This window comes from Capsicum annuum, unplaced genomic scaffold, assembly GCF_002878395.1.
Source record: "Capsicum annuum cultivar UCD-10X-F1 unplaced genomic scaffold, UCD10Xv1.1 ctg4452, whole genome shotgun sequence".
Classification (NCBI taxonomy): Eukaryota; Viridiplantae; Streptophyta; class Magnoliopsida; order Solanales; family Solanaceae; genus Capsicum; species Capsicum annuum.
In genome coordinates, this window is record NW_025852055.1 from 253858 (window position 1) to 268971 (window position 15114).

The 15114-nt window shown below is 35.2% G+C and overlaps 1 long non-coding RNA gene across 2 annotated transcripts in view; it reads right to left on the reverse strand.

Annotated features, from left to right (window-relative positions):
• Positions 1 to 662: 662 nt before the first annotated feature.
• The window catches only part of LOC107841688, a 41161-nt gene continuing 26709 nt past the window's right edge, over positions 663 to 15114 (reverse strand). For both annotated transcript variants that reach the window (XR_007050107.1, XR_007050108.1), the window contains one exon: positions 663 to 922. This is a non-coding gene — a long non-coding RNA (uncharacterized LOC107841688). The remainder of the gene's footprint in view (positions 923 to 15114) is intronic.

The following is a 15114-nucleotide window of genomic DNA, read 5'->3' on the forward strand; positions in this document are numbered from 1 at the left end:
GAGCAGTGCTCTAAGGCAGGCACCACCAGGTCTACTCTGGCGGACTTGGCGGGTACAGGCTTGCAACTTCTGTGGGTGTCCATTATTTTAGCATTCCACCTCTATGTTTTTAAAGGTATTTTGGTCCTTTTCCACCCATATATAAGCTTCTTAACATGGGATTGGGGCCCCAAATCTGCTAATTACACTACTTTTCATCAAATTCTCTAAAGAAACATCACGAAAAAATCTAGGGTTCAATTGGGGGTTTCAAGTTACAAGAGAATCCCACCATAAATTCCACGAATTCTTAATATAAGGTATGTATAGTATTCATACACATATTCCTTTCGTCTGTGGAGTTCAAGAATCAATCTTTAAATACTAAATTATGTTTGTTTGTCGTGATATGATCATACACATGTTGGTGTTTGCTATTTGTGCTATAGAATAGTGTTTAGATTGTATTTCATGAAGGTTATGATCATGTCAGCTGGAACCCATGAATTGGGTGGTTTAATGTAGTGCAAATTTATGAAACACAACTATGTCTTAAAGTGTGCATACAACAGGTTTGATAAAATGCCTAAGAAACTAGCAATTATGCAATCTAGCTAAATTATGACTAAGTGAAGGATTCATGATATGCCCCTATGTTCCAATGACTTTCATGTTGATATTGTGTCTTGCAAATGTTCTTGGATTGTTCATGAACTAGTCTTATGATAGTATGCTATGCTTATTTGAAAATCCTAATTATGTACAAAATGCATGATAACATGTACTTCATGAAATTCCCCAAGCTATGATATTACAGATTGTTGATGTTGGTCATGTATTCAAGTAAGTCACGTTGTGTCAGTTTCCTTCCATCGAGTCCTGGAGGTACTTGTACCCAAGAAATAGTGTTGTGTTCCTAGAGCCATCTCATGTTTTGTAAAACCTGAAATAAAGTCATAATTAAGTAGAAATCAGTCAGTCATGTAACTCAGGAAAACCTCATTATCTTAGTCAATTATCAGATATCAGTAGTATTTCAATAGTCAATGGAATTCAGTAAGCTCAGTTCACATACAGCTAGTTAAATCATGTTCAGTCTCTTCAGATAGGAGTAGAAGTTAGCACCGAGTGAACCCAAGGATGGGAACATACTGCCAGATAAGAGCGTTATTTTTATCAGTCATCCTTGTGTTCAAGAACTATGTAGCCAGCATAGGTTGAGATATCAACACTATCAGATGAGGGTTGATGAGGTGGTATAGCACTGTCAAATGAGGGCCCCACCACTCTCTTTTAGGAACACTATAATATGAGGGTTACCCACAGTCTGTGGTTACCAGTGGAGCGGTATTGACACCCTCCCAATCAAGGCAGAGATTGGGACCCAGCCCAACTATTATAGCATACCTAGGGCATGTCAGTTATACAACTACACCTCATAGTTTCAGACTCTATCTCATTAAAAGAACTTAGATAGTTCTTCAGATATCAGTATACACGGAATTTCAGATAAAGTCAAATTTAGTTATAGCACAGAACTTATATAGTTCCATCAGATTCGGGACTATTAACGTAGTCACCCATGTTATCAGAATTACAGTTTCAGTCATATCAATTATCAATAAACAATATATTACTATACAGATCAAGATATCACGTAATAATGATCACAATTACTATGTATGTATGTTTGCACTCTTACGTTCCTATCATTCAGTCAGTTAGCATTGTTCATGTATGTAAACCTATTTGTATTTTGCCTACCTCATATACTCTGTACCTTTAATTTTACTGACGTATTTGCGCTATGGTTCTTTCTTTCATGTTACACCATAGGTTAAGAGACCTGAATTCCAGATCAGCAGTAGTGTTCTAGTCATAGAGTTAGAGTGAGTCCTCATCCATTCGAGGACGCTATGATTTGATTCATTTAATATTTTATTTAGCTTTGAGTTTACAAAGTTAGTTGGAGGCATATTCCTTCAACTCCTTATTTAGATAGTACTTAGAGGCTTTCAAATTTAGTTCAAATTCATTTCAGAGTTTAGTTGTTTTGGGTAATTGTTACCCCATATAGAGGTTACTATTTGTTCGATATTTTATTCAGTGCACCTTATAGCCTATTTTTTATGTTTTCTGCATTATTACGTTATATATTGTAGTGTATAGGTACATATATCACTCATGGGTTAGCTTGTGGTCCGTCGAGGTCATAAGCACCATGTAGTATTCCAGTTCAGAAAATTAGGGTGTTACAAGGTAGGACACAATGGTGGTTTAATGGGCCATTTTGGAGTCAATAAGACCCTCGGAATTTTGGAAGAACAATTTTATTGGCCTAGAATGCACAAGGGTTTGGCCTGTATTTGCGAGAAATGTATTGAGTGCAAAGGAGCCATGTCACGGCTCCAACCCCATGGGTTGTAAACCCTATTGTTCACCCCTTTGCGTCCTAGTCTTAAAATATCAATGTACTTTATGTTGGGATTGTCGAGAACTAGAAGGGGGCGGGGTAGTAGTTTTTTCATGGTGGATCGATTCTCCATGATGGCTCACTTTATTCATTGTTCTAAATATGACGATGCACCTAGTGTAGCATCTTTGTTTGTTGATAATGTTGTAAAAATTCTTGGTGTTCTGACGACCATACTTAGTGATAGGAATTCTAAATTCCTAAGACACTTTTTGAAGTCCATGTGGGTTAGGATCGGTACTAAATTGTTGTTTTTGACTATATGCCACCCACAAACTTATGGCCAAACGAAAGTAGTAAATAAGACCTTAGAATCTATGCTACAGTCCATCGTTAAGGGGAAAATGACTTCTTGGGAGGAGCATTTATCATTCATTAAGATTTATTATAATTGTGTTACATACTCAATCACGGGGATAAAACCCTTTCAGTGTGTATACAACATCAACCCTCTTACTCATTAGGATTTAACCCATTTTCCAATTGATCTTGTGATAATCTTAGATGGAAGCAAATGGGCCAAGGCCATGAAGAAGCTACATCAGAAGGTGAGGTTGCAGTTGGAGAAGAGAAATGGAGAAGTTGCAAGGAAAACCAACAAAGAAAGAAGAAAGCTCATTCTTGAACCAGGAGATTGGATGTGGATAGATTCTCGTCTAAAAGGAATGCTAAGTTGATTTCACGGTCTGATGTCCCTTTCCAAGTATTAGAAAAGATAAACGAGAATGCCTACAAGATTGATCTACCACCAGAATATCAAGTGCAGAATACTTTAAATGTGTTTGACCTCTCTCAAGTGGAAATGGTGGAGGATGGCAATGATCCAAATTTAAAGACAAATTCCCTTGAAGATAGAGAGGATGATATGGGAATTCCTAGCTCGAGCCCTTTCACACGAAACCAAGCGCATGAGTTGCAATGACTCCAAGCCTTGTTCACATGCTTGGCCATCTATGAGGCCCTTGTGAGCCCATCTAAGGGCCTATACTTGTTAAAATATGAAGAGGCCTAACCAAACACCCCAAACCTACAACTTAATGCCAGGGTATTTTGGTCTTTTTCCCTCCTTTTGTAATTGACTATATAAGCTATTTGTTAGGGCTAGTCTTTTAGTTAGTTCATTCCTATTATTCAAGAAAAAAATACTTGTAATATTGGTGACTTCTCTTTATCATTTTGGAGAGGCCAAAACCAAAAGCTCACTAGTAGAGTGATCGAAAGCTCACTAGTAGAGTGATACTAGTGTTGTATCTTTGCTAGAAACAAGGATCTTGGGATTCTTGATTTCCTCTTGGTCCATGTAAGAATTTGGTGTTGAATTTTTTTGGTCATCGGGTCCTTTATCATTGTTAGAGTTCTTAGATTATTGAATACTGTATGTCAAGTTTCTATACCTTTTGTAATCTTGATAACATTATGTTGTTGAATCTAAAAGTCTAGTGAAGCCATTTGGGTCACTTTCGATTCACTAGCAAAATTGTCATTTGTGTTTCTTGTTGTAAACTCATTTTTTTAGTCAAAACAAGTTTTGACGCCCAGTGAAGTCGTGTGTGGCATCTTTCGATTCACTAGAACTTTGTTGTTCTTATTGTTTCTTCTTGTGTTAGCTTGAATCTCTTGATACACGCTTAGCTTTGTATACACACTAGCAAACAAAGTTGTTTTTGCTTTTGTTGTTTTGATTTTCTTTTCCTTTTGACATTTGATATGGGCCACTGTGGGATTATCGGGCAGCAAAAGATCATCGTTATCTTACTCCACGACCACCCAAAGATCTAAATCCTCAAGATAAGTCTTCATTCTTACTGCACAAAGTTTGTAATTCTCACCTTCAAAGACAAGAGGAGCTATTTGAGAAAAGTTGTTTTCAGAATTCATCTCTCTAACAGATCCCTCAAGAAATTGGCTTTGATACCAATTGTTGGATTTTATCATTAAAATTAGAGAAATAACAGAGAAAGACTTGAACAAAAATAAAATACACCAATAGTATTGTCAAAGGGAATTGTTTTATTAATAACGCAAAACATAAATTTATAGCTAAAATTTCTAAGTACGAATAAGGATAACTAATTTCTATTCAAATAATAAAGGGAAAATTAATTCCTATGTCCCATAGGTCTCTAATAATTAAAACCTACTAAAATTATATATTCCTACTTTATTTTTGAGACATATTTTCAACAGGAGAGGGACTCATGAGGCACAACTTCTGTTGTAGAAAATTTTACGAATGAATATGATGTTTTCTATCTCAAAGGCCATACTAAAGATCAGTGTTACAAAATCATTGGGTATCCATTTGATTTCAAGTTCAAAAGGAATAGGGAAAGAGAACAACTTGGATTCAGGGGATGTAACTGTAACACCCCATACTTTAATTGCTTGAATAATGCATAAAAATGAACTTTAGGACCCCTATATTGATGGTAAACCATGTCTAGTTGGGATGGTGAGTGATGGGGGTGAGTTTAGGCTGTTGAAAAAGCTTGGCATTGCAAAGGGGATGGTCCGTAAATGCCCCACGCCGCAAAAATTTTGCAAAATGCCACTAGAATGCATTTTCTTTGGCCTTGCGCCGCAATCCTTGAGGATTGCTTTGGCCTGGTGCCACAAACCTTGGGGTTTGCTTTGTCCTACCATTGTAAATCCAAAGCCCAGCATTAAAAGTTGCACCTTTTTGATATATTTTAATGGAACAATGGTATTTTCTCTCCCTATAACCATCCCTATTACCTTATGAATGAAATTTAGGTCTTTAAACACGTCTTATCACTTACAAAATCCCTAAATCTACCTCCATTAGAAAAAAAGGATAAACCACATAGGGTTTGAAGATTTTAATCTCCAAGGTTAAAATTTCTCTATGTTCTCTTTGATTTAAGGGTATGTGGAACTATCCTAACTCCGTGGGAATAAGCTTATCATTTTCACGAGTTTTGAAGATATATAATTATATTTACATAATGAGTTTTTTAAATCGTTTGAATAGCATGCATTATAAACCTATTTTTGATGAAATTATGAAATTTATAGGGGGGTTTCCATAAGTTTGAATTACAATCATGTGCATATATGGTATGTGTTTTAAAAAGTGATTTATGAGTACGATTTGTGAAATTTCCCCCTACCTTGATGAAATTTATTGTATTAATGTATTATGAACTTTAAAATGGATTTGAGAGCATGAATTATAAGTCCTCTTTAGATCATGAGATTTAAGTATAATTAATGTTGGGGATGCTTTATGAATGATTATATTTCCTGAGTTATAAATTCCTTTTTATGAATATGCTTTGTTATTTTACATGTTTTCAAAGAGGCTATTCTTATTCTAAATTCTCTTATGTCCTAATGAAGAAATTGCATGCAATAAATGATTAAATTGGCTACCATATGTTAAACACTTGAAAATAAAGTGTTTTGCATAAGTTTACATTTGCTTTTGAAATGAGAACTCTCGTATGATGTTTAAATCTATTGGTGGTCATTAACATGCTTTTGAATGAGAAGGGCTATGGATTTTATTTTGTGTGATATTTCTTGAAAGTATGGGAATGACAATACCCTGTCATGATAGGCCCTTAACAGAATATGAAATAAACTTTTTAATAAGCATGAAATATGATCTTAAGAAGGTTAAAAAAAGGCTTAGAAGAGAGTTAGATAGTTACCTGAAGAAGGAACGAGTTCAGATAACTCATTTTCCAAAATCATGGTTTGCTGATGCAGGATTTATGATATGCCATCCTACATGTGGGGATAATTAGTACATCTCACATGGGGGGATTTCTACTGTATAGTCATATGGGGTATACCAGCTTATGAAACTCAAATCCTTACGGTAAACACTGACTGGGGGATTGACTACCAAGTCAAGGGAAAATCCATATAGCCCGTACGTGTTAAGAATTGTAGGGTGTACCATCTAGCTCAGAACTAAAGCAAAGAGTTGAGTCAATATTTTACAAGCATGAATTGAATCTTTTTACATTATGCCCGTATGTTTTTGTATATACATTATGATAAAATGTATTCACAAAGCTCTCGATTAATTTTATATAAAATATATGTTGTTTTCTCTCTAGTTCTACATACCAATACACTCCATGTATTGACCACCCATATTTCAAGTTCTGCGGTATATTCCCATGGTTCATCACACCAGTTGAACATTTGGGTATGAGAGAATTGTTGAGTCATTCCTTTTTGAAAATCATTTACTCATATGTTTAGACTTTAAATTTATGGTCTAGCCGGGGACTTTGTTCCAGCCTAGACAATTAGTATTTAGTAAAGACTTCATGGATAAGTTTTGATTATTATATTATCATAACATTGTTGACGTAATTGTATTTTCATATTTTCTTAGTTTCATTATTCTTTTGTACTTTGATTTTTGTATTAATTATACTTATGATGGTATGTTATGGGGTGTCTCTGCACTTCATGGTTCGGGATGCTCGTCTCTACCAGGGCCTCAGATCGGGTCGTGGAAAGATTGGTATCAAAGCATGGTACATAATCCTAGGGTGTCTGCGAAGACATATCGAGTAGAGTCCTTTCTATGGGTGTATAGCATGCCACACTTATAAGGATGAAGCAACGAGGCATTCAAGAGATGTTTCCTATTCTTTCATACTCTAGATCGTGCCATTATGATGTCCATATGGAATTTATCAAAACTTCTTCTTTACTTTGATTTTATTTTCTATGTCTCATCTTCGAGGAGATTCAAGTGCAAAGGCTTATAGTCTAAATGATGTGGTCGTTTCTAATTTATTCATATAAGGTTATAAAATTTCACAACAACTTGAGGGGAGTCCGTTAGTTCTTTTAAGTGTCTTGATTTAAGGTTGTACCCCTATCTATATCCATCATGAATTTGAGCCTGAGGTATGAAGTGCATTCAGTCCCTTTTAAAATCCATGTTCCTGATGTCATGCTTATGGGTAATGATGTGTGTTAGAATGTTGGAATAGTATTTCCACTCGAGTAGTAGTATGTGATGAGGTGTCATAACCTATGAGCAGTAAGATGGTTCCAAAGTTAGTACTGTGAAGCCATAAGTTTAGAAGTTAGAAGTGAGGGTAACTCTTGAGTGAAGTAGGTAGATGTAGTTTTGTTACCTTTAAGTAGAGGATGGTGTGCCCTTTCATACTGATTGGCTAATATTGTAATAAGGTTAATAGACCGTGGATGGAGTGATTAGCTAAGATTATTAGTTATTTAAATAGGGAAGAAGCTTAGAATGTAGATTTATGGTAGTTGTAGAAATCATTTATAGGTTATGAATGAAAAGGGGTAGATTAGCCAATAAGTTATAAGTAGAGACTCACAAGTGTTGATAGGGTCTTGAAGGTAGTTGGGATATATGTATAGGCAAGTATATATTATGTGAGAAAGTAGAATATGCTTATAAAATTGTAATGGGTTATATTATACGGTTAAGATCGATTATCATTATTATGCAACTTAAGCCCCATTTATTGCCTTTTCTCTAGTAGTTGTAAAATATACTGCATGTTAGACGGTTTGTGGTAGATTATAAAGTATGGTAGTAATGTCGTGGAGTGAAATTGCACACTTCTAATTTTAAGATACTGTTTCCGCGTTTTTAAGGGAAAAATGGGTATCTTCAACCTCTTATCCAGCTAAAACACAGGATTAAACTCCCAAAACACCAAAATATGATTCTATTCACCTAGAATACCCAAGAACACTCTCTTGGGGTTCGAACTAAAAACCCAAATAACTCAAGATTCAACCGTGGGTTTTCCTTAATTCTTTAAGATTTGGAATCCCCTTTGCGAGGGCTAAAAGAGGCATCCATCAATCGTACGTATAGCATGTCAAAAGCAATAGTTCATTCAAAAGCTTCTATTTTAAGTTACGCAGGGTTTTCCTAAAATCTCATGGGCATATAAATCATGTTTTAAGAAAAGGGTTTTGGATTTATGAATATAATCATGTTTTTAGAAGTTTTGACGGTATTGTTTTGGTCTTTAGACATTCCCCTAAATTGACTGAAAAATTATATATGTATATATATATATACGTGTGTATGTATGAATGTGCTTAGGGATGAATATTCAATTGAGAGAATGAATTATAATGAACCCCTCTCTTGCTATGATTTTTTTACATCTTTCATATATATGAATTGTTTTAATTGCATCTTTAAAGCATGATATGAAATGTCTTGATTTATTCTATGAATTGAATATAATTTCGAAATAAAAAGAAAGGGTTATGCATGTTGATAAATGTTGAATATGCATAAAAGAAAGAGTAGCATGGTTTGCCAAAAGAACACATGACCACCATATGTTTGAATAATCTTAGCATAGTTTGGACTTATGTTTTCGGAACATGAAATCTTTTATATTGTTTGAACGTTTGGGTGGTTTGAACTATGTTTTAATGAAAGAATTATGCATGATATATTATGGCTCTGAAATATGACTTGCAAGTCTTGGTGTGACAACACCAATTCAGATTATGCCATGGTATTTAAGATTAGAATAGAATGCATGTTTGAAATCAAAATTTTCAGGTGTTGAAACTAGATTAATGCATGATTCAAAACAGGATAAAATTGGGCATAAAGAGAAATTAGTTGGTTCCCCGAAGAAGATGTGAGTTCAGACAACTCAATTCCCAAAACCGTGATTTGGCAATCTGTGTTTATTATAATACGCTGGCCTAGTGCCTTGTGACGTATCAGTATCAGAAACTCCAACCCTTGCGGCATACTCGGGTTAGGGACTTCCTCGCCGAGTCAATGGTTGATTCCATACCGCTTGTGGAGTATTTGAATTGTAGGGGGGTACCACTTAACTCAGAAGCAATAGAAAGATCAGACATTGCATTGACAAGAATGATTTATGAATTTCAGAAAGTGCCCATGTCTTTTAGAACTACTTCCTGCTTGATATTTTGATAAATTGCTCTCCAAATATTTTATATATATATATGTATATATATATATATATAAAATCTTTATTTTTGATTACTTTGCGTACTAGTACATCTGTATTGACCCCGTTCCCTCCAGGTTTCGAGGCACAGTCTAGTGGTCCTGATAAGTAGTTGATTTCATCAAACAGGAGTGAAAAGTACTAGTTGGTGAGCCTTCTACACTTCAGAAGGCCTAGTTTCTTTCAAATAGTTATTATTTATTATGGTTTTGGTCTACTGGGGGCCTTGTCCCAGTTTTCAGATAGTTGTAATTTTATCATGTAGAAGAGATTTTGCAAACGGTGTTGATTTGATATTGGATTTTATTCCTCATTGTTAAACTAAATTGAGAATATTACCAATTTCTGTAGCAGATTTTATTTCTGCATTTCCTATTTATATATTAATAGTGTATATGATTACAAGTTAGAAGGGCTCTCGGGCCTTCATGGTTTGGGATGTCCGTCATGGCCAGGGCCTTGGTTTGGGTGGTGAGAAACTTGTTATTAGAGCATGGTTCATGGTCCTAGGGTGTCTACAAAATTGCATCGTGTAGAGTCTTATTGATGTATGTGTAGCACACCACACTTATAAGCAGGAGGCTACAAGACGTTTAGGAATGTCTCTTTTTATTCATGTTGTAGTTTGTGTTATATAGTGAGAATATTCCTCCTTCATACTCACATAAAGGGCTAGAAAGGAGATCCCTAATGTGTCATAAGTCCCTCGAGTTTAAAATTGTGTCCTTGTTCTTAAGAGGCATTCAGTTAAGACAAGAGTAAGATGTGTATTCTTGGGTCATTGAATATTGTGTGTCAATTTTATATCTCATGTAATCTTGATATCATTGTGTTATTGAAAAAAAAAGTCTAGTGAAGCCGTGTGGGCCTCTTTTGATTCACTAGCATAGTTGCTTTGTTATTAGTTTTATTTTCAACTTCAAAATACAAAAATCAAAGTCTAGTCAGGCCTCGTGAGGCCTATTTTGATTCACTAGCAACTTGTTGTTCATCTTATTATTCTTGTGTTTGTTGGAACTGTATTTCCACTAGAGTCCTAGTATAACTTAGATTATCGGTGCCATGACCTATTGGTCGTGAAATTAGACCAAGAAGTTAGTGATATTAAGTCACAAGGTTAGAGGTCAGAGTGATGGTGACTTTTGTGTAACTAAATATTTATAGCTAAATAACCGTTGATTGAGAATGATTTATCATTTTGTGGTGGTAGACTAATGTGGTAGTACCATTTATGGATTGTATGGTACTTCGTGGAGGAAGTGTTTTGACTCAGATTGTTATTTGTTGTTCTTTCCAAAATAGGGAAAGAGCCTAGAGTGGATATTTAAGGTGGTTATAAAAACCCTTTATAGGCTGTGAATAAAAATGGCTAGAGTATCCATTAAGTTGTAAGTATAGACTCATTGTCGAATGAGGAATTTGAAGGTAGTCTAAATGCCCGCAGTAGTAAGTAAGTGTGGGATGAGAAAGTCGTATAAGTAGATAAGATTGTATGGGGTTATATTATAAGATTGAGATTGATCATGTCTATTATGTGACTTTACCCCTTGACCTTCTTTTAATTGGTTGTCGTAAACTAGTACTACTTGTGAGAAAAGTATGTAGTAGATTCTTTTGAGGTATTTGGGTAGAATATCCTACTTTGATGCTAGACTAGAGTCTTGAACTGTAGATGTAGAATGTGGTGGTAAGAATATTTTCTTATGATAAATGATGTATTTTTTACGGGAACGAATTAGTAGGCTTGAAATGATTTGTGAAAGAACATAGGTTGATAATGGTTGAAAGGTTTAAGTGGTAGTTATGAGGTATAAGAGTATATGAGGACTAGTGTTAAAATAATGAATTGTGGGTGCGTCATTAAGTGGATAAAGACATTAGTATATTAGAATTAGTTGCCCCCTGGTAGTATGGCGTTAGGTGAGATTTTTATTATATAAGTTATGTGATTAACGGTCTAATGTTAGAAGGTTAAGTTTGTAGAGTGGAATTTTATGTGACAGGAAGGGAGGATGTGTATGTATGCTAATGAGAATGCGAGTTTTAGGTAGGTGATGATTGAGAATAGCAAAATTTAAGAGTAGCATTCGGGGAAAGCAATGCTTTTGGAGTATGCATTAAGTAGTTATAACGCCCTGTACTTTTCTCAATTTGATTATACTTGGTAACGAGCTTAGAGGGCTGACAACTTGAATGATTCCCTTTTTGTAAGTGTTAAACAAAAGGACTTAGTTACATATTGAGCTCCCAATCTTTGATGATTTTATTTTTGACCTTCCCAACCTCCGATTTTAGATTTTCTCATTGATTCATGATCGGGGAAGTCAAGGGTATGTCTTGGGTGAGTTTTTGAATTTTTGGGCGTCGTATAGGGCATTTTTGGATGCCAAAACAGTGGCATCATGCGATAGGCATGCGTCGCATGGTCTAGTGCTGTGTGATGCAGCATGCAACGCATGCTCCAGTCCGGTGGGATAAAGCATGTGACGCATGCTCTACTGCACGTACCTAGGAATTTCAACATTTAAAATCCATCTCATTAACGGAATTTAGGTCAATTCAATCCACATTAATTCTGCCTGAACACCGAATTTGAGTAGCAAAACAACACTTTAGCCCCCAATTAACATTCTTTCCAAATTTAAATTATCCTTCCCTTCCAAGAATAGAAATCCTAATTCTTAAGTGTTTAGAGGCGTAGATATCCATGCCTATAATGATGTTAGTCATGAGTGGATTATTTTAGGGTTAGAGGAAGTTATGATAAGTATCCCCGAAGGGAGATGTTTGATAAGAAATTTAGTGTGTTTATGTTAAATTATTAAGGGAAGTTTATATTCGTGTGTATACGAATATCTCCTATTGTATAGAGAATTGTGGTTATAGATTGATAGGCAGTTATGATCTCAAGTCTGGGATTGTGACTTTGATCTAAGAGGGAGATGGTGAGTTAAGGTAGTTTTCGAATTTTCTCATTTTGGCAAGTTAGGGAAGAGTCATGATGAACCTACTCCTATTAAAGCATGTTCCTCCTACGTCAGTTTAAGAGTTCATTCTACCAAGGTCACAGGTATTCAAGTCTTGTCGATGTCTAAGGTCTGAGTTCTCTATGTAAGTCATGTCATATTCTGATGTCCAAACAAGAAGCAGTAATGTCCCTCAGTGACCTAATACTCCAAGTATCCAAGCCATATGTTGTGTTTCTCATGATCTAAACTGATGTCTCACAAAATGCTTGACCATAAGAAAAATATATTTCTATATGATGTGGAATCATTTTATGATGGAATAAAAAAATTCAGTTCTTGAATGAGGACCAATTACTTTATGTGAAATCCTTACCTTAGTTATTAGTGACGTAAATTTCACCTTTATGCCACATAGCTCATGATATGTGCATTCATATTTCTCATTTTGGTCTATCCTAAGGATGCCACAATGTGTTGTGTTAGTGTCGAATGACCCATTACTTATGATCCAGGCTCTTGATATCGGGAGCACTCCGTGTATACTTTATCATATCTTTACTTTATGTCCATCCTCGAGTAGCGCTATATGTATGAGTGATGGTCTGGCAATGTTACTTCTAGTCATGATGTGTATGCTCGAATCCCTTAATGACCCTACATATGTTCGTATAATGGTGTTTGCGGAAGCGTAGTAGTGTGTTAGGTATGAGAGTAGATGTTCTTGAAGTTGAGAAATTTGATGTGATTCTTGAACTGAGGTTATAGGTGAAAGGGAAAGGAAGCAGATGAGCTTTTGTCGTGTGAAATAGCTAAGAAGAAAAAAATATGGTAAAACTATTTGTTAGAGTGATTGAAATTGTTGATCTTAGTGAGGAGAGATCCATGTAGCGGGTGTAGTAATGATAGGCTTAAATTTTGTCTTGGGTTAAGAAATAAACCAAGGTGCCATGTGCATGGTATTCTATGAATTAAAACTTGAGTTGTTAGATTATAGTGATGATGTGAGATGATCCTTGGATATGATGTACAGTACAGGGTCTTGTAGTTTAAGTTAGCACCTTTTTCTTCCGAGTGAGGCTTTAATAAAGAAGTATATTACAGTGGGAATCCAATTCGTGTGGATAGATGTGTATGGGGAAAATTGTAAGTCATGAATGATAAGAAATCTATTTTATTGTTTGGGGCGTAGACAAATAGTGTCCCCAAGCTAAATCTTTCCATTGTATCTCGTAAGATGGAGAATGCTAATATTCATATGTCCATCGAAAATCTTATCTCATGAGTTGTATCAATATTAATCAGGCCGGGGATTCCTAGGAAAAAAAATTGATATCTTGCAATGCTTTGATTATGTGCCGCAAAACACATGTCAAGATCATGGCGATGCCAAGTTTTGTTATCTCATGTTTCGTGCATTCACATGTCACTAAGGGTTATCATAAGCTTATTCATTGCCTTCATATATTTTGTCGAGGAAAAATGTTTAATGTGAGGTTGTGTTCATTATTCTACACTCTTAGAGTTTCAAAAGGGCCCTACCCATCATTCGGGGATGAATGATCCCAAGGGGGAGATAATGTAAACCCCGTACTTTTGGGCTAGAATTAAGACCATCGTCCTTACGCATATAGACCCGAACTAGATGATTCCTTGTTAATATATGTATGGTGATCAATCCTGTAGTGTAATAATACCTTTGAACATGAATTGACTTCACAAAAATTCCCTAACTCTAAAACGAGCTGAAAACATTTCTACCGAATAAGTTTTAGTGGATGTTTAAACTTGGGTCAAGTTACATTGACCATAACTACTATTATATGGTGAATTAGAGGGCCTATTATATATCAAATGAAAGGTCTTAGAATAAGATTTCCAACGATACCAATTTCTCCTAAATCTAATAACCAAGTGAAAAGTTATGGCCATTTTAGTGACTGAGACAATAGCAACATGCGATAAGCGTGCAACGCACGCCCTATCGCACGCTCCAAATTTTCAGATTCTGTTTCCGCATTTTTAAGGGTAAAATGGGTATCTTCCACCCATTATCCAGCTATAACACGGGATTAAACTCCCAACACACCAAAATATGATTCTATACATCCAAAATACCCAAGAACACTCTTTAAGGTTTCAAACTAAAAACCCAGATAACTCAAGATTCAACCGTGGGTTTTTCTTAATTCTTCAAGATTCAGAATCCCCATTGCGAGGGCTGCAAGAGGCACCCCTCAATCGTACGTATAGCATCCCAAAAGCGAGAGTTCATTCAAAAGCTTCTAATTTGAGGTATGCGGGATTTTCATAAAATCTCATGGGCATAGAAATTAAGTTTTTATAAATGGGTTTTGGATTTATGAATAAAATCATTTTTTTAGAAGTTTTGACGGTATTGTTTTGGTCTTTAGACCTTCCCCCAAATTGATTGAAAAATTATATATATATATATATATATATATATAAATATATATATATATATATGAATGTGTTTAAGGATGAATATTCAATTGAGAGCATGAATTATAATGAACCCCTCTCTTGTCATTGTTTTTTTTTCCCATCTTTCATATGTTAGGAATTGTTCAAAATTGCATCTTGACAGCATGATATGAAATGTCTTGATTTATGCTATGCCTTGAATTTGATTTCGAAATAAAAAGAGAGGGTTAGACATGTTGATAAATGTTGAATATGCATCTAACAAGTACTA